The sequence below is a fragment of the Bos mutus genome, chromosome 29 (genome assembly GCF_027580195.1).
Source record: "Bos mutus isolate GX-2022 chromosome 29, NWIPB_WYAK_1.1, whole genome shotgun sequence".
In the NCBI taxonomy this organism is placed as follows: domain Eukaryota; kingdom Metazoa; phylum Chordata; class Mammalia; order Artiodactyla; family Bovidae; genus Bos; species Bos mutus.
Window position 1 is genome coordinate 23,951,447 of NC_091645.1, and position 20,521 is coordinate 23,971,967.

The 20,521-nt window shown below is 41.2% G+C and overlaps 1 pseudogene; it reads right to left on the reverse strand.

The window, feature by feature from the left end:
• Positions 1 to 18,892, reverse strand: part of LOC102285895 (ubiquitin-conjugating enzyme E2 variant 1 pseudogene) — a 41,346-nt pseudogene extending 22,454 nt beyond the window's left edge.
• Between the last annotated feature and the right edge of the window lie 1,629 nt (positions 18,893 to 20,521).

A 20,521-nucleotide genomic window follows, 5' to 3' on the forward strand; every position in this document is an offset into this window, starting at 1 on the left:
TCTCTCTCATTGCAAATAATGTTATTTCATATCTCTGATACAGTCCAACCTAACTCTGAGTGCAAAAGCAATACTATATAAATCTGAAGTGTGTATGTTCCCTTTCATCTAAGTTTAAAGAGGTATGTAAAGGTGACACATAATCAATCATAGAAATCTCAATACTGGACAAATAAAGGCTTCCAAGTGTAAGGATGAGCAAAGGGAAAGAATTTTCTGGATATATAGCAATATTAAGCAATTCCAAAGAAAGGGTTGATATGAGATGATATACAGCCCTAATAGCAAAAGAGAACTATAGAAACATCTCCAAATTGTATTATCAATATGCTCTAGAAGCTATTGCATCTATAAAACAGGATCAATTTGGCAATGAAAGGGGAAAAAAATCTATATATAGTTTTCTTAAACAAGGAAAGTATAACTAATGGATTTTAGAATACAGTGAAGGTAATAAAGGGCAGACTGAGTGCTGCAGAAGTCTGGGTGTCCCTGATTATTTCCCTTAAACATGCTGCTGCTACTGCTAAGTCACTTCAGTCGTGTCCCACTCTGTGCCACCCCATAGACAGCAGCCCACCAGGCTCCCTTGTCCCTGGGATTCTCCAGGCAAGAACACTGGAGTGGGTTGCCATTTCCTTCTCCAATGCGTGAAAGTGAAGTCGCTCAGTTGTGTCAGACTCTTCATGACCCCATGGACTGCAGCCTACCAGGTTCCTCCATCCATGGGATTTTCCAGGCAAGAGTACTGGAGTGGGGTGCCATCGCCTTCTCCATTAAACATGCTAAGCTTTCATTATTTTTACTCAAGGTTGCAACACAATCTTTTCTACTCTTTCCAACATCTGACTTAACCTGTTTCACCAAGAATATTAAGTATATTAGGTATGAAACCCCTCAAACTTTTTCTATATACCTATAATTTATCTCTATGTGGCCTGCTCTCTCACCAAAACACCCTCTCATTGAAGAGGAAGATGGATCTTTTCCTATTCTTAGGCCAGTCTCTATTCCTGATCACGTCCTTTTCTGATTTCTCTAAGATCAGGACCTTGTTCTTCCTCTTTCCCTATATTATTACCCTTTCACTCTTTGCCAGATTCTTTTGTGCAGACTGAAGATATGTTTAAGTTACCTCTTTTTAAAAATCCTTCAATTCTTCATCCTCCACTAGTACTGCATCACCGAGCATCTCCTGTGCCAGACATGGTCCTCAAAACAACCGGAGCCCTCACTACCTCTATTTTCTCACCCCTAAGCACTCATTTTTAAAGAAGTTGCTTACATAAGTTGCTAAATAAGTTGATTTTCCTTGTTATAAAATTATATGTGTTAATTATAGAAAACTGAAAAAGTATAAAAGAATTTATCCATAGATCTGTGACTTAGAAACAAGTGAATCTTTCAGAGATTTTTCTATTCATCTAGTCTCTATATATTAAACTATAAAATTGAATCTGACTCTAATTATAGTTTCATAGGCTTTTACTCACTTTAAGAATATTTTGTAACTTTTCTATATCATCAAGTTCTCTTTAGAAATACATTCACTTAAATAACAACTTGTACATGAATGTTCACAGCAACCCTAATTACAATAGCCAGAATAGAAGGTGAAAACAACCCAAATATTCTTCAGCTGATGAATGGACAAACAAAATGTGTTACACCTATACAAGGGATATTATTTAGTCATAAAAAGGGATGAAATAGTATCTATGAAAGTGAAAGTTGCACAGTCGTGTCTGACTCTTTGCGACCCCATGAACTGTAGTCTGCCCCGTTCCTCTGTCCATGGAATTATCCAGGCAAGAATACTGGAGTGGGTTTGCCATTTCCTTCTCCAGGGGATCCTCCTGACCCGGGGATTGAACCCAGATATCCTGCATTGCAGGCAGATTCTTTTCCAACTGAGCCACTAGGGAAGCCCAGTATCTATACTACTGAATAGACAAATCTTGAAAATGTTAAGGCCACATATTTTATGATTCTGTAGATATGAAAAGTCCAGAAGAGGCAAATCCATAGAGACAGAAAGTGGATTAATGGTTGCCAGGGGCTGGGGGAGGGTCAATGAAGAGTAAGGGGCTTAGTGGGTAGGTTTTTTGGTGTGTGTGGAGCAGGGGGGGGCGTGATAAAAATATTCTGGAACTAGATAAGGGTGATGTGTATGTACCAAATGCCATTGTTGTACACCTTATAATGGTTAAAATATTCAACTTTAAGATTATATGTATTTTACCACAATAAAAAAGATATTTAATAGTTGTTCCCCCTAGAACAGATAAATGACACAAATACCACAATAATTCATTAATGACCCATCCACATGTATGATTCATTAATACATAGTCATTCTTTAGCAGGGACCTATGAAAATTGGACATGGAGAAGGAAGTTTTAAGATAGGAAGGCAGAGGGAATTCCCCAGCTGTCCAGTAGTTGGGACTCCATGCTTTCACTGCAGAGGTGCCTGGTTGGGGAACTAAGATCCTGCAAGCCATGTGGTGTGGCTAAAAAATAAATAAATAAGGGCAGGCAGAACACAATGGGAAAAAGAACCTCCTTGGCGTCACCCAGAGTGAGTGCATTTTGGCACTTAGAGGGCCGGTTAGCAAAGAGATGAATGGAGAAAGGAAGAGAGATGGAAGCAGAGGAAGACTTTGGTTTACTTCTCTAGATTTGTAGTACAAGCCCCACAAGTGGCTTGGAGAAGATGGCTGGGAAGGTACAAGACACATTAACACAAATTGTAAACTGCTTAGGAGTCTGTCACTGCCTTTTCCATTACTGTAGTCCTAAAGGTTGGCACAGTGTCAGGTACATAGTAGGTGGCAGGTGCCCAATAAACTTTTTTAATTTAAAGGAATAATGGAAATTTCATAGTTTTCTTGTCATAATATTTGCTTGTACATAACAGAAACTTCGTCAAATTAATTTAAGTAAGTTTAGCATGAGGATAAAGATGAATTTCCCGCAATCCAACTGCAGAATGCACAGCAAGGTCTTGTGAGAACAGAACAATTATCCGTTCTTTTCCTCTACCTGGAGCCATGCAGATCTCTCACCTTGACTCCTTTGTCCATATCTAATCTACTCTTCCTCTTACAGATTAGTTTCCTCTGCAAAACTTTTAGTTTTTATTCTTTCAAAATTCTAGCTGCATGAGGCTTTGGGTAGACACGTTGACTACTTTGCACACCTACAACTCCGATGAACAACACTGCTGACTGACTCAATCTCAGCTTGATTCAAGTGTCTACGTCAGAAAAGTGGCTGTGACTAGGCTGGAATCATGCAGTTAAAGACTCTCTCTTCTAGGCTATGCGTAAGAGATTTTCAAAGACGGATCATTGTTTGTGGAGGCAATGGTAGTGCTATGACATGGATAAGTGCAAGGGAATCGTATTCCAGCCTTTGAAGCTTTGGGCCACAGCCCATGGGCCTATGAAAATGTCTTTAGGCTATAAAGTGTCACTGTGTGTGCGTACGTGCTAAGTCACTTCAGTCGTGTCCAACTCTGTGCGACCCCATGGACTGTAGCCAGCTGGGCTCCTCTGTCCATGGGATTCTCCAGGCAAGAATATTGGAGTGTGTTGCCATGCCCTCTTCCAGGAGATCTTCCTGACCCTGGGATCGAACCTGCACTTGTTAGGTCTCCTGCATTGGCGGGCAGGTTCTTTACCACTAGCGCCACCCGGGAAGCCCCTAAAATGCCACTAGAGTCATAGAAATACCATCAGCAGGATGCTCCAGTGACTCATCTGCTTCTCAAGTCACTATTTTTCAAATGGATGCTAGCCTCCGCAAATGGAGATCAAGCTACAAGGGTAATCACTTAGTCATGACATATATTGTGCAAGAGTCCCTTCTAATAATTAGCATCTTGTCTCTGCTTTCCATGGGCACTCTGAGTTCACGGGACTATTAAGAGTCCACAGTCAGCCAACGATGAAAATCAGAGTCCCTCCCTCTCTCTTTTCTTTTCAACTAACGTATAACTGACCGATAACACTGTGCTGGTTTCAGGTACATAACATAGAGATTCAGTATTTCTACACAGGGAAAATGATCACCATGATAAGTCTACTTACTATCTGTCATCATACAAAGTTAATATAATGTTATTGATTATATTCCACACACTGTGTATTTCATCCCTGTGACTTATTTTGTAACTAGAAGTTTGTACCTCTTAATCTCCTTTACCTATTTCACTTAGCCCCTCAAGCCCTCCTCTCCGACAACCACCTGTTTGTTTTCTGTATCTATGCATCTGTTTCTATTGCACTACATTTGCTTTGTTTTTTAGATTCCACATATAAGAGAAACTGTATGGTATTTGTCTTTATCTGACTTATTTCACTTGGCATAATATCCTCTAGATCCATCCATGTTGTTGCAAATGGTAAGCATTCTTTTTCTTTTTTTTTTTTTTTTTGCAATCTTTCTGAAATTTCCAGAATTTCAACCTTTCTAGCAACATGCATAGAAGCACCTAGGAACTGATGTATTAATTTGGATTAATCAGCAGTGTTGAGGCAGGAAAGAAAATAGTAGCTTTCTACAGTGAGTCCACCTGGTGCTGATGGTCTGAGGGAGTCTTCAGACTCTTTAACGGTCCCCTAAGTGGCCTGAGGGGGCAAGGCTACCTCCAAGTCCCAGCTTATTCTTGAAGCTTTCTGTGTGTGTGTGTGTGTGTGTGTGTGTGTTTTAACCATTTGGGCTACATGCAAAGTTTAACACATATCAAGTTAAAAAGTTAGACCTAGAAAAAATAACATAAATGTGGTATATTTTAATATTTGCTTGTACATATTGTTACTGGTGGCTCAGATGGTAAAGAATTTACCTGCAATGTGGGAGACCTGGGTTCTATCCCTGGGTTGGGAAGATCCCCTGGAGAAGGGAACAGCTACCCACTCCAGAATGCTGGCCTGGAGATTCCCATGGACAGAGGAGCCTGGTGGTTTACAGTCCATGGGGCCCTGAAGAACTGAACATGACTGAGTGACTTTCATTTCACTTTATTGTTATAACAACACTGGATCAAAATACATGCGGAATAGTTAAGGAAAAAACACTTGCATTTCCTTCATTCTGGTATTCTGCACTGCGTTTTAATTAGTGTGACAATAAGACTCTCAAAAGCCATCGTGTGAACAAAATTTTTACAAAATGATTTATTACTGAAAGGCCCTAATTCCAAGTTACAGCATATTAATTTCCAAAGTGTCTATAATCTAATGCTTTGTTTCTAAAATCCTTAGTGGGTCCCAGATAGAGTTTTGTCCTGAAAAAAAAAAAAAAAGACAAGTTCCAGTTCTTTTCTCAAAATACTTTTGAAAATCATTCATTTTTAAATCTTTAAAGGCCTAGGCTGTTGGTTAACTTGAGAGAGCACTGGGGCTGACTGACAGCGTCTGTCAGAGGCAATGAACTCCACTCCAGCGTTGCCTTTATGCTGCTGTGTCAAGTTGTTCAACTGTGACCCTTCCATCTGTTCCAGCTAATCTGAAAGTCATTTAGACCCGCTTCCCCATTCATTTGAAACACAGCACATTCTCCTGTTAACACACATATGCAAAGTTGTCTGCTGTCAGCAACCTATGGGTTTTTTTGAAAAGTCTCACTTACAACATCTGTATAAACATATATACAACAGAAAATCCATTTATTGACTATTACTGCCTTCCTAACTTAACTTTTTCAGACCTTTCTAAGTATAGGGCCATTTTGGATAGACACTTAGTATCTATTGTCACTCCAAATTAATTTTTAAACAGGAATGGTCACTTGACTTTGACATTTCAAAAAAAGCATTCTGTGTTATGTATTAAGACTTCTTGCGAATTCATGATCTTATTTTCAAGGATGCAGTTTACAATTGAAAATCTTTTCTTTTAAAAAAAAAATAAAAAAAAAAAAAAGAAAATCTTTTCTTTTTTTGAAAATAAGTTTGGGAGGAAGCAGTCTAATTCATCAGACCTACTAAATCAGAATCCCTGGAGTGGGACTCTGGCAATCTGTTTATTCAAAAAGTCCTCCAAGTGATTTTGAAAATCAACCAGGTTCAGAAACAACTGATCTGATTTACTTACACTTTACTAAGATGCCTGGTAATACATGACTCTGTTTTCTTATCTGTAGGACTCTCATAAGATTCTATTAAGTAAATCACTTAACTAAAAGTAAAAAAAAGAAGTGTAATTAAAAAAAAAACAGGAAAGCTTATTTGAGGGATTTACACAGACATTTCCTTGCATTATGTGTAAATTGAAACTGCTTTTGGATGTAACACAATAGGAATACTCATACTGTGCTAAGTGAATTAAGACCTCCTTTGGTACAGACCAATTGCTTTGCTTTATTTTAACCTGTTTCCTTCTCTGTACTTACTCTGTTAGATCTGCACTGTGTAGACCTTGTGTGATCCTGTATGACCCTGAGTGAGTTACTTCTCCTCTCTGCGACTTAGTTTATATGAGGGAATTAAAATGATTTCTAAAGTCCCTTCTAGCTCTGACAGCGCCTGGGGACCTAAAACAAGTTCTAGACAACCTTTCCTCCTGATAAAATCACTTCTAGCCTAGAATGCAATCTCCAGCCAGATATAATTAGGGGATCACAAAGATAAAAAGTTATCAAGGTATTTCTGGAGAGTATTTCTGAGGTTTAGGAGTTTAAGTTTAAGGGACTACCCTTTGTGAAATGTTCCTAGAATCTAAATTGACAGCCCTAGCTCCAAAAGGTTTTTTTCACTAATCTACTCACAAAATGTGCCACTCTCTCCTTTGAGGTTCTATTTCCAACCATCAAAGATTCTTTATGTTACATCTGTTGAATTTATCCTTCCATATACATCCCATCTCCTTTTTGTGTCTTGAACACGTGTAGTTGAAAGAAACATAAAACTTCTGATGAGCTATGAGATCTTGAACAAATTATTTAATCTTCTCAAGCTTTAGGGTTTTGTTTTTTTTTTTCATTTGTAAGATGGAAATAATATCTGCTTGAGTAGAAAATAACTCCTAGGTACAAAAGAAATAAGAAAGAAGCACTTTTTAAACTCACCCTGCTGTGCAGATGTCATTATTACTATCTGCAGTAGGTGGTCCTCCTCTGTGTCACCCCTGTGAATAAAGGATCATCTACTAAATGACTATTTGGAGACACCTTTGAAGAAAAATGGCTGGAGAAGGGAACAGCTACTCACTCCAGGATTCTTGCCTGGAGAGTACCCATGGACTGAGGAGCCTGGCAGGCTACAGTTCAAAAGGTCACACAGAATCGGACATGACTGAAGCAACTTAGCACACAGCACACCCGTACACATGGAGAAAAATGGAAGGGAACTGAAAATGTGTACCAAAAACTCTTAAACTTTAGGCATAATAAATTTATTTCTAAGAACATACCAAATTGTGCATTCTCTTTTTGCATAAAGATGTCCATCAAAGCATGTCTATAATAGCCCATATGACAATCAATCCAATATCCACAAGTAAATCATTATCTAGTCATCATTGAAATAGTATGTAGCCATTCAAAATGGTGTTTTGGAAAAATATTTAATGACTTAGGAAATGCTCAAACTACATAGTAAGGAGTTTAAAAAAGATGCAGACCTGTATTTAAGTAATATTGCAATTTTACGGCAAAATATATTGTCTAAATATATGTTAAGAAAAAAAGATAAATTGAAGTATTTATAGTGACTGTCAATAATAGGGGTATAGATAATGTCTGTTTTCTATTTATCTCTGTATTTTGCTTCAGAGGTTAAAGCATCTCCCTGCAATGTGGGAGACCTGGGTTCGATCCCTGGGTCGGGAAGATCCCATGGAGAAGGAAATGGCAACCCACTCCAGTATTCTTGCCTGGAGAATCCCAAGGAGGGAGGAGCCTGGTAGGCTACAGTCCACGGGGTTGCAAAGAGTCTGACACAACTGAGCTACTTCACTTTCACTTTCTGTATTTTGCAAATTTTTAAAAATGTATTTTTTTAAAAAGTCATCAATTCCTCCTCTCCTAAATTCCAAATCATATATTAATTCATCCATCAAAACACTGAGGATCGCCTGTCCTCTGCAGGGTGTGGTGGAGACATGGAGGTGGGAAACACAGTCATAGGCTTTACGGAGCTTACAGTCTAGAAGGAGAAATACTGTTCCTTATACAAAGAAAGGTATTAATAAGAAAAAGCGTCCTTAGAACAGTACAAATGAGTTGCCATAGAAGTTAAGAGAGGAAGTTTCCTTGAGAATGGAACACATAAACTGTTTATTAAGTCCTGTAAGAAAGACCACTGATATAATTAGCAGTTGATAGAAATGTGAAGAACTGACTCCTTAGAAAAGACCCTGATGATGCAGAAGATTAAAGGCAGGAGCAGAAGGGGATGAGGATGAGATGGTTGGATGGCATCACCCACTTGATGGACATGAGTTTGAGCAAGCTCTGGAAGTTGGTGATAGACAGGGAAGCCTGGCATGCTGCAGTCCATGGGGTTGCAAAGAGTCAGACATGGCTGAGCTACTGAACTGACTGAGAAATATTTTAATATGATTAGAGTTTGCACAGACTATACCTTCTCATCAGGAAATGGAAAGTATTTAAACTTTTACTTACTAGAATGCTCTTATCAAATTAAGTCCTGGCCTGGCGAACCCCATATTTGTCCAGAAAAAAAACATGAAATTAAACTCATCATCAATCCATTCTTAAGAGGTGATATACCCAAGAAGTTATCTGAAGAGATTTCAAATAGCACAAGGTCACCAAAATCATATGAGGGCACTTGGATTCTTCTAGCTACTCTTTCGGTCTCCTAAACTCAGGAGTACAATGTAGGTACCAAAGTGAAGAGGAAAAGAACACTTTCTATCCAGAGTCCAGAATTCTCTAAGAAAAAAAATAAATAATATAGTTGAAGTCTATGATGCTGAACCCCATAGTAGAATAAAAATAAAATTGTCCACAAAGCCATCTCATCTTCCACCTTCAAGAGCATCATTTTTTATTTTTAATTGAGTTGTTTGCTTTTTGCTGCTGAGTTGTTTGAGTTCCTTATATATTTTTTATGTTACCCCCTTATCAGATATATGGTTTGCAAATATATTCTCCCATTCTGTGGGTAGCCTTTTCATTTTGTTGATTGCTTCCTTTGTGGTATAGAAGCCTTTTAGTTTGGTGTAATTCTTTTGGTTCATTTTTGCTTTTATTGCCTATGCTATGGGTGTCATTTCCCCTGAATCATTGCAAGACTGATGTCAAGGAGCTTTTTCTTTGCTTTCTTCTAGAAGATGAATAGTTTCATGTTAATACATTTCAAGTTAATTTTTGTGTGTGATGTAAGATGAGGACCCAATTTCATTCTTTTGTTTATGAATCCCTAGGTCGCAAGAATGAGTCAATGTATGCAAACCAACAAATGTGATACACATTAGCAGAATAAAGGATAAAATCATATAATCATCTCAACAGACACAAAAAAAGCATTTGAAAAATTCAACATTTTTTTCATGATAAAAATTCTCAGCAACTTAAGTACAGAAGGAATGTATCTCAACATGATAAAGGCCATATATCACAAACCCACAGCTAACATCAAAATTAATAGTGAAAAGTTGAAAGCTCTTCTTCTAAGACCAGGAATAAGACAAGGGTACCCACTCTTTCATTTCCAATCAATATAGTGCCAGAATTTTGTAATGTATTCAAATGTTGAATCACCATGCTGTACACTTGAAACAAATTTAGTATTGTATGTCAACCACATTTAAAAGAAAACACTGGAAAATGTAGCCAGAGCAATTAGGCAAGCAAAAGAAGTAAAGGGCATCCAAATTGGAAAGGAAAGAGTTAGACTATCCCTGTTTGTAGACGATGTGATCTTATATAAAGAAAATCCTAAAGATTCCAGTAAAATATTGTTAGAACTAATAAATGGATTCAGTAAAGTTATAGGATATAAAATCAACATATAAAAATCAGTTGTGTTTCTATATACTATACTATATACTAGGAACAAACTAATCAAAAAAGAAATTTAAAATTCCCATTTACAATGCAATCAAAAAATGAAATATTTAGAAATTAATTTAACCAAGGAGGTAAAAGATCTGTGCAATGAAAACTGTAAAACTTTGATGAAAGACACTAAGAAGACACTCATAAATGGGAATATCCTGCATTCTTGGATTTGCTGGAGTAGGAAATGGCAACCCACTCCAGTATTCTTGCCTGGGAAATCCCACAGACAGAGGAGACTGGCAGGCTACAATTCATGGAGAGAAAGAAGCTGGAACAAACATCCCAAATTAACACCCTTTTCACTGCTTTGCCCCAGAGCCAGCACAGTAAGGGTTCTGTCAACACTGGCAGAATACAGGACAGTTACACGTCCCAGAGTCCCCGGGACAGCCCTGGCTTCCGCCTGTTGTCCTAGAATACTTATTTCCTTTCACTCTCACAGTGGTCCCGGTTGAGTGATACATTATACACTCAGGAGCTTTGGGTCCACTGGACACAGGAGGGGGACAGCCCCAGAGAATGTTGGTGTCTGGTGTCTTGGTATGTTGGTAACGCTGGTATCTGAATGAATCAGAGAAGATTAATGTTGGTATCTGAGTGAATTAGAGAAATGTTAATGCTGGTATCTGGACAAACCAGAGAATGTTAACACTGGTATCTGAATGAATCTCAGCCTTTCTCCACCTAGACTCTACCGAGGGCACAGTGAACCAGCCAGAACAACAGATGAGCAGTCAGCCAGGTAGAGGAAAGATTCTATTCACTATCTGCCACCAGGTCCCTAATGCAGCCATAGGGGACACACATATATCGCTTTCATTTGTCTTTCATTCATTCTCACACCTTCTGGGAAAGCTACTTGAGTGTGCTTAGAAACCCCATCTCCCCACTAGTAAGCTGGGGGGATGGGGTGCAGCTCAGGAACAAATGTGTGATCCAGGGTGGTCACACAGAGCATTTCAAATCCTTGCTTATGGGGTTGGTTCAGGAATAGACATGTGACCCAGGCTTGGTTGTTCAGAGTTCAACCCTGGATTGCTCACATCTGAAAAACTGCCTCTGCTACAGGACCCTGACAACCTGGAAAATCAATTTCAGGATATTTTGGAAATTGATTGAATCGCTGAGGAGTTAAGAGAAAGCTTGGTGTCCTTGGCAACAATCTTTACCCTATGAGAGCACAGTCTACCTAAGAATAGAATCAACACAGAGGAAAGGCAGGATAGACAGAGTGGTGGAGAGAAAAAGACAAATCCTAAGGACAGTGTCTAAATCTATGTATGTAATGAGGCTCAAAGTTAGTGTTTCCCTAAACTTTTAAGTTAGGAGTGAAAGTGAGAGTGAAAGTTGCTCAGTCATGTCTGACTCTTTGCGACCCCATGGACTATACAGTCCATGGAGTTCTCCAGGCCAGAATACTGGAGTGGGTAGCCTTTCCCTTCTCCAGGGGATATTCCCAACCCAGGGATCGAACCCAGGACTCCCGCATTGCAGGCGGATTCTTTACCAGCCGAGCCACAAAGGAAGACCAAAGTTAGGGGTAAAGTTACTAATTTCCTTTTCTAAAAAATTGAGTTTAAGTTGGATTTCTAGCTCTTGAAAAACAACAACGAGAACATTCAGTTCAGTTCAGTTCAGTTCAGTCGCTCAGTCATGTCCAACTCTTTGTGACCAAATGAATCACAGCATGCCAAGCCTCCCTGTCCATCACCAACTCCCGGAGTCCACCCAAACTCATGTGCATCAAGTCGGTGATGCTATCCAGCCATCTCATCCTCTGTCGTCCCCTTCTCCTCCTGTCCCCAATCTCTCCCAGCATCAGGGTCTTTTCCAATGAGTCAACTCTTCACATGAGGTGGCCAAAGTATTGGAGTTTCAGCCTTAGCATCAGTCCTTCCAATGAACACCCAGGACTGGTCTCCTTTAGGATGGACTGGTTGGATCTCCTTTCAGTCCAAGGGACTCTCAAGAGTCTTCTCTGACACCACAGTTCAAAAGCATCAATTCTTCAGTGCTCAGCTTTCTTCACAGTCCAACTCTCACATCCATACATGACCACTGGAAAAACCATAGCCTTGACTAGATGGAACTTTGTTGGCAAAGTAATGTCTCTGCTTTTGAATATGCTATCTAGGTTGGTCATAACTTTCCTTCCAAGGAGTAAGCGTCTTTTAATTTCATGGCTGCAGTCACCATCTGCAGTGATTTTGGAGCCCAAAAAAATAAAGTCTGACACTGTTTCCACTGTTTCCCCATCTATTTCCCATGAAGTGATGGGACCGGATGCCATGATCTTCGTTTTCTGAATGTTGAGCTTTAAGCCAACTTTTTCCCTCTCCTCTTTCACTTTCATCAAGAGGCTTTTTAGTTCCTCTTCACTTTCTGCCATAAGGGTGGTGTCATCTGCATATCTGAGGTTACTGATATTTCTCCCGGGCAATCTGATTCCAGCTTGTGTTTCTTTCAGTCCAGCGTTTCTCATGATGTACACTGCATATAAGTTAAATAAGCAGGGTGATAATATACAGCCTTGACGTACTCCTTTTCCTATTTGGAACCAGTCTGTTGTTCCATGTCCAGTTCTAACTGTTTTTTCCTGACCTGCATACAGGTTTCTCAAGAGGCAGGTCAGGTGGTCTGGTATTCCCATCTCTTTCAGAATTTTCCACAGTTTTTTGTGATCCACACAGTCAAAGGCTTTGGCATAGTCAATAAAGCAGAAATAGATGTTTTTCTGGAAATCTCTTGCTTTTTCAATGATCCAGCGGATGTTGGCAGTTTGATCTTTGGTTCCTCTGCCTTTTCTAAAACCAGCTTGAACACCTGGGAGCTCACAGTTCACGTATTGCTGAAGCCTGGCTTGGAGAATTTTGAGCATTACTTTACTGGTATGTGAGATGAGTGCAGTAGTTTGAGCATTCTTTAGCATTGCCTTTAATGCTTTTATTTCGGTATGCATCCATATCTAAGCATTTAGTGGTCCTGAAGAGAAAAGTGGAAAAATCAGCCATTTGCCAGGAGTTTCAAGGATTTGCTGTGCACACTGAGTTCTTTCTTAATCCCTGCTAACAACCAAGAGAAGCAGCAGTACCAAAACCAAAGTATGCACCAAATTCAATGTTCTTTTTGTTCCGGTTGTCAGCTTTCAAATTAGACCTAAATGAATTGCAAGGATGACCAAATGAGAGCCCTGTTTATAACTTCTTCAATTTTTAAGAGCAAAGCAATTACAGGAAGAGAAAACAATTCATTCAGAGAGATTGTGTGTGCTTGCAAGTGCTTTCTGGGGCCTTTCTCCAAGTGTAACCACCAAGGACTCCGAGGGCTGGCAGGTCTCAGCACCCCTGATAACTATTCTTTTCACCTTATCAAAGCCTGAGCTAAAAAAACAAAACAAAGAAAAACACACACACACAAACACATCAGCTGACGATGACAACAGAGGGTAACAGGGGTGAGAACCCAATATTCATTTCCCAGGCTAGTGTATGCATGCTAAGTTGCTTCAGTCATGCCCAACTCTGTGCAACCCTATGGACTGTAGCCCGCCAGGCTCCTCTGTCCATGGGACTTTCCGGGCAAGAATACTAGACTCGGTTGCCATGCCTTCCTCCATAGGATCTTCTCAATTGAGGGATCTCATGAAGAATAAATAAATGTGGTTCCAAAACTAAATGAGGGAGGTCAGAGACTCTTTCCAGCCATACCTGATGGCTTCTGGTCAAAGCAAGGAAGTGTCATTGCAAAGTTCTGGGTGGTGATGGTGCAAAAAGGGACTTGAGGAGGAGGAAGGAAAAAGCAGCACCCTTCAGTTAAAGTGGAGTGAGAAGACATGGGGAAAGTCCTGAATTCCTCACCAAAAGCCAGTTTCAGGAAGGGAGCAGAGGGGGTTACAATCTATGCCTCAGCCTGTGGAGGAATAGTAGTGGAGGGTGGGGGAAAGGATGAAGGCTTGAAAGGGGGGTGGGCATCATCTAAGACTTAGAGAAAGAGGCCGGGGATGCAGACAAAGCACCCTCACCCACTCAGCAGCATCCCACAGGCTGTGACTGGAAAGCTTCACATCTACTCTAGCAAGTCACCCCAAGCTGAGGGCTACTGCAGGGAGGGAGGGAGGCAGGGGAGGGGAAAGGGGAGAAGGCAGAGACCCAACACCATGTAATCAGCAGCAAGGTGACTGTGTGAGGTGTTTTTTCACAGTTGAGTTAGATGTGCCCCACCAGTTATGATAGGAATCAATTAAAACATACTTTCTTCACCCCAGAAGTTCAACTATGTGGACAGTGCTTACATTTGACAGGATGATTTGTTAGAGCAAAACATACATTTCAAATGGACAAAAAATAGCATCAGTTACAGTATCTTAAGCTGCCCTTGAATGGGAGCTTTCTTTCCAGTACTTCGAGGTCTACAAGACATGTCTAGAGAATTTACTACTGTGGAAAATGAAGACTGCTTATACTGAAGGGGGGTAGGGGAGGGTCTGTGATTTTCCTTTTAGATTAACTGCTGTAACACTGTCCTTCAGGCAGTTGAAAAAGTGAAAGTGTTAGTCACTCAGTGGTGTGTGACTCTTTGTGACCCCATGGACTGTAGCCCGCCAGGTTCCTCTGTCCATGGGATTCTCCAGGCAAGAAAACTGGAGTGGGTTGCCATTTCCTTCTCCAGGGGAATCTTCCTAACCCAGGGATTGAACCCAGGTCTCCTGCATTGTAGGCAGATTCATTACCATCTGAACTACCAGGGAGTGTCTCAGGCAGCTGGGGGAGCTTCATATTTTCTTTAGACACCATTAGGCACCAAAGCTCTTGCAGAACAACTCTGATGCTATATGAATCTGGCCACTCTGCTAGCACTGACATGGTTCTTGGGTCCACCACTCCATTAGAATTATTAACTCCATTCAGATGACTTGTTACAAATCGTACAAAAGGGAGGTGCTTCTGGGTATTTAGGTCCACATTCTATTTTAAAGGTGTATATCTGGTTTTCATAAATTGTTCTTGGTGGCCCAATCATCATCCATGTCCATATTGTAAGTGTCCTGTCATTGTTATTGTCTAGATCCCAGCTAGCTGTGCCATCTCTTACTCCTTTCTGGCCTTCTCTGAGTTCTTCCAACAGCCAGAAATCACAAGGGACTTTTACTTCCAAGCCCATGGTGGCTGCTATCTGGTATCGCTGTGGCTTAAAGGCCTATACCCGTATGTCTGAAGACAGATCTCGTGCCCCCCAAATATAGTCATCCTCATATGCCACAATTCCAGATGTCTACCACATCGCTCCTACTGCTTTAGGGGTCTCCCAGAACACACCTCCACCCCTGATTAGATGCATTGCCATAACAGCCAGGAGGTATTAAGCATTTAGTATTAACCAGGCAATGTGCTGGGCTTCCCCTATGGTTTAGCGCATAAAGAATCCACCTGCAACGCAGGAGACACAGGAGATGAGGGTTCAATCCCTGAGTCAGGAAGATTTCCTGGAAAAAGAAAACATCAACCCACTCCAGTATTCTTCCCTGAAAAATCCCTTGGACAGAAAAGCCTGGTGGGTCACAAAGAGCCCACAGGGTCACAAAGAGTCAGACACAATTAAGCACTAGGAATTGTGCTAAGTTCTTTACAGTCCTCATCTCATTTAATCCTCATAGCAGCTCTACAGAGGTGGGTCCTATGATCATCTCCATTTTACAGATGAGAAAACTGAGGTTTTGAAGATTAAATAACTTTCCTAAGGTGATGTAGATATTAAGTGACAGGTCTGGGCCCATAGTTTGACTAATGGAATTCATACTCATTTCACTACTACATTAATTCTGCTTTTACGCCTGGGACAGAGGGTCTTATATTACACATAGGAACTTGCAATTGCATTTGTATACAGACTACGCAATGTCAATAAAATATCTGTTAGGGGAAGCACACTGATTGAAACCGTCCACCCTGGCCAGGTACCATAGTAACTATTTGCATGAGTTGTTTTACGACAGGAGGTCCCGGTAAGGAACACAGAACTAACAGGCCTCCACCAACCGGAAGAGTTCAAGAAAGGTCAAAAGGAGACACCACATGTCCGACCACCTCCCAGAATCCTCTCTGGCATCCATCTTGGCAGAACAAGGCATGCACCACCACGAAGGACTCTGAGTCAGAATGATTGGCTAAGGACAACCCGGAAACTAATCCCATCACCATAAAACCCAACACTCAAGCCACGTGGCAGAGCAGTTCTCCTGGGTTCCCTTGCTCTACTGCTCTCCACCCAGGTGCCCTTTCCCAATAAAATCTCTTGCTTTGTCAGCACATGTGTCTCCTTGGACAATTCATTTTCAAGTGTTAGACAAGAGCCCAGTTTGGGGCCCTGGAAGGGGTCCCCCTTCCTGCAACATAGCCATGAGAAAATACATTTCTGCTGTTTTCAGCCACCAAATGTGTGACAATTTGTTACAACAGCCATAGAAACTAAGGTAACTACTGGGTAGCTTCAGATCCTACTTCCCCAAACCAATGAATAAATTATATCTCCCAATCTTGAGCCTCCAACAATGTAAAATATATCATGCCTTGACTTTGATCACATCCTCTACATAAATACTCATGTAACTGCTAAAATGGAGACCAGACACAGAACCTTTTGTGTCATTGTCAGAAAGGGACTCTGGCTTCACAGTGGGAATTACCAGACAAAAGGGCTTCCTGGTTTAGTAAAGAAATTTGGGAAATACTGGTTTGAAAACATTTGAAAAAATTTCTCTACTACAGGACTTCTCAGAGCCTTTAATATGCTAATAAGACTGTGAATCTCCAAGGAGCAACTTGGCCTTCAGTGTTCACCAAGCTTATTTCATTATAATCACCCTACCCCTGGAAATGGGCTTCCCTCGTGGCTCAGATTGTAAAGGATCTGCCTGCAATGCAGGATACCTGGTTCGATCCTCGGGTTGGGAAGATTCCCTGGAGAAGGGAATGCTACCCACTAAAGAGCCTCTTGATGAAGGTAAAAGAGGAGAGTGAAAAAGCTGGCTTAAAACTCAACATTCAAAACATGAAGATCATAGCATCCAGTCCTACCACTTCATGGCAAATAGATGGGGAAACAGTTGAAACAATGACAGACTTTATTTTCTGGGCTCCAAAATCACTGCAGATGGTGACAACAGCCATGAAGTTAAAAGAAGCTTGCTCCTTGGAAGAAAAGCTATGACCGACCAAGACAGCATACTAAAAAGCAGAGACATCACTTTGCCAACAAAGGTCCATATAGTCAAAGCTATGGTTTTTCCCAGTAGTCATGTATCAGATCAGATCAGTCGCTCAGTCGTGTCTGACTCTTTGCGACCCCATGAATCACAGCACGCCAGGCCTCCCTGTCCATTACCAACTCCCGGAGTTCACTCAGACTCACATCCATCGAGTCGGTGATGCCATCCAGCCATCTCATCCTCTGTCGTCCCCTTCTCCTCTTGCCCCCAATCCCTCCCAGCATCAGAGACTTTTCCAATGAGTCAACTCTTCGCATGAGGTGGCCAAAGTACTGGAGTTTCAGCTTTAGCATCATTCCTTCCAAAGAAATCCCAGGGCTGATCTCCTTCAGAATGGACCGGTTGGATCTCCTTGCAGTCCAAGGGACTTTCAAGAGTCTTCTCCAACACCACAGTTCAAAAGCATTAATTCTTCGGCGCTCAGCCTTCTTCACAGTCCAACTCTCACATCCATACATGACCACTGGAAAAACCACAGCCTTGACTAGACGAACCTTTGTTGGCAAAGTAATGTCTCTGCTTTTGAATATGCTATCTAGGTTGGTCATAACTTTCCTTCCAAGGAGTAAGCGTCTTTTAATTTCATGGCTGCGAATTGGACCATAAAGAAGGCTGAGTGCGGAAGAATTGATGCTTTTGAACTGTGGTGTTGGAGAAGATACCTGAGAGTCCCTCGGACTGCAAGGAGATCAAACTAGTCAGTCAGTCCTGAAGGTAATCAGTCCTGAATATTCATGGAAGGACTGATGCTGAAGCTGAAACTTCAGTACTTCAGCCACCTGATGCGAAGAATCAATTCACTGGAAAAGACCCTGATGCTGGGAAAGATTGAAGGCAGGAGGAGAAGAGGATGACAAAGGATGAGATGGTTGGAGGCATCACCGACTCAATGGACATGAGTCTGAACAAACTCTGGGAGATGGTGAAGGACAGGGAAGCCTAGTGTGCTGCAGTCCATGGGGTCTAAAGAGTTGGGCACGGCTAAGCGACTGAACAACAACTCCATCCCACTCCAGTATTCTTGCCTGGAGAATTCCATGGACAGAAGAGCCTGGCAGGGCCATGAGGTCATAAAGAGTAAGACACGACTGAGTGACTAACACACATCCCTGAGAAAGTACCTTTAAAGACAAGTGCTACAAAGACCACTACTGCTGCTGCTAAGTCACTTCAGTCGTGTCCGACTCTGTGCGACCCCATAGACGGCAGCCCGCCAGGCTCCTCAGTCCCTGGGATTCTCCAGGCAAGAACACTGGAGTGGGTTGAATTTCCTTCTCCAATGCATGAGAGTGAAAAGTGAAAGTGAAGCCACTCAGTCGTGTCCAACTCCTAGCGACCCCATGGTCTGCAGCCTACCAGGCTCCTCCGTCCATGGGATTTTCCAGACAAGAGTACTGGAGTGGGTTGCCATTGCCTTCTCTGAACAAAGACCACAGTTAGGAGAAAAATATGTCTGGCCCGAATACCTCACTGTACTGATGACACTGAGGTTCAGAGCAGCTGATCTGCCACAGTCCCACTGCTGGTGGGGCACCTTCAGGGTTATAACTCAGACTTTCTAACCTTTTGTCTGGTGTTCCTTCTATTAACCATGTTGAACGTCTTAAAAAAAGGAAGCATTCAATGTCATCTTAAAATGAAGGGAGGAGGGATCCTCAAAGACAACTTCATTGAAAGGAAACATTTTCTGCAGTAAGTTAACAATTTATAGAATGCAGCAATGAGATATGAGGAAAGGGGCATTTTTCTCATCTTTTGTTATTGGCATTGACCCTGAAGGCCCTTAGTCCTCCCCCAGAAGCTTAAGGGGCTTAGATCAAGGGCAGATTTTGAAACTGAATGTATTCAGATTAAGCAAAACCTTGAGTGAGAGGATTTACTCCCCACAAGCTGTTGCCAAGTTGGGGCTGTCCCAGCCAGGCCCCTTTTCCTCAACTGCAGTCGACTGGTTTCCAGGTTGCTAGCATTCAAGCAGCCCAGTTTCCTGGGACATTAAATATCCACAGAGCTTCATCAGCCTCCTGGATCCTTTCCTATTTCTCCACTGTTTTTAGACAGGTTTCGGGTAGGCTGCAGATTTTCTAACAATCACCCAAGGAGATGATCCTGGGGAAATTACCCAGAGATTCGGAGTCTATAAAAATGCTCCTTTCTTATTAGTGTTTGACAAGTCACAATGAAGATTATTCCTAGCAAGGAGGATATTTTGCCATGATAATCTAGAAGACAGAGGCAGCTGGGAGTCCAGGGTTACAAATGGTTGTTTATTTGGGGACTTTTCTTTTAATGTCATTTCCCTGGTTTGCTGGATGCCACTGCTACTCCTCAAGTCTGAAAAATTGCCACTGATTTTGAGAGTCTTGAATGTGGCAGAGAAAACAGTTGCCAAGTTTCCATGAAATTAAAAAAGACGGCTTGCCCCTTGAAAGGAAAGTTATGACAATTCTAGACAGTGTATTAAAAAACAGAGGCATCACTGTGTTGACAAAGGCCCGTCTTGTCAAAGCTATGGTTTTTCCAGCAGTCATGTATGGTGGTGAGAGTTGGATCATAAAGAAGGCTGAGTGCTGAAGAACTGATGCTTTCAAATTGTGGTGCTGGAGAAGATTCTTGAGAGACCCTTGGATTACAAGGAAATCAAACCAGTCAATCCTAAAGGAAATCAGTCCCGAGTATTCATTGGAAGGACTGAAGCTGAAGCTGAAGCTCTAATACTTTGCCCAGCCAATATGGAGAGCCAACTCATTGGAAAAGATCCCAATTCTGGGAAAGAGTGAAAGTAAAAGGAGAAGAGGGAGAAAGAGGATGAGACGGTTAGATAGCATCACCAATTCAATGGACTCGAACTTGGGCAGACTGTGGGAGATAGAAACAGGGAGGTCTGGCGGTCACAAAAAGTCAGACACTTAGCGACTGAACAACAACATTTTGAATGAGCTCTGTCTTTAAGACTGAATTTCTTTAAGTGTTTAAAAGGCCTCAAATTTTTCTTTTGTGTCTATATTTTTAAAAATAGCTTCTATACTTTGTTTTTCATAATACCTGTTTGTTTTAGAAATGTTGGAAGTATGAGAAAAGCATAAGAAAAGAAAAATCTTCTGTGTTCTCACCACTCAGAAATAAAAGTAATTAACATTTTTGGCTCCAAGCTCTTTTAGAATCATTTTAAAATATCTTAACAGGATGCTGGTGAGGATAAAGTTTGAGGTGAGTCTCCCTAAT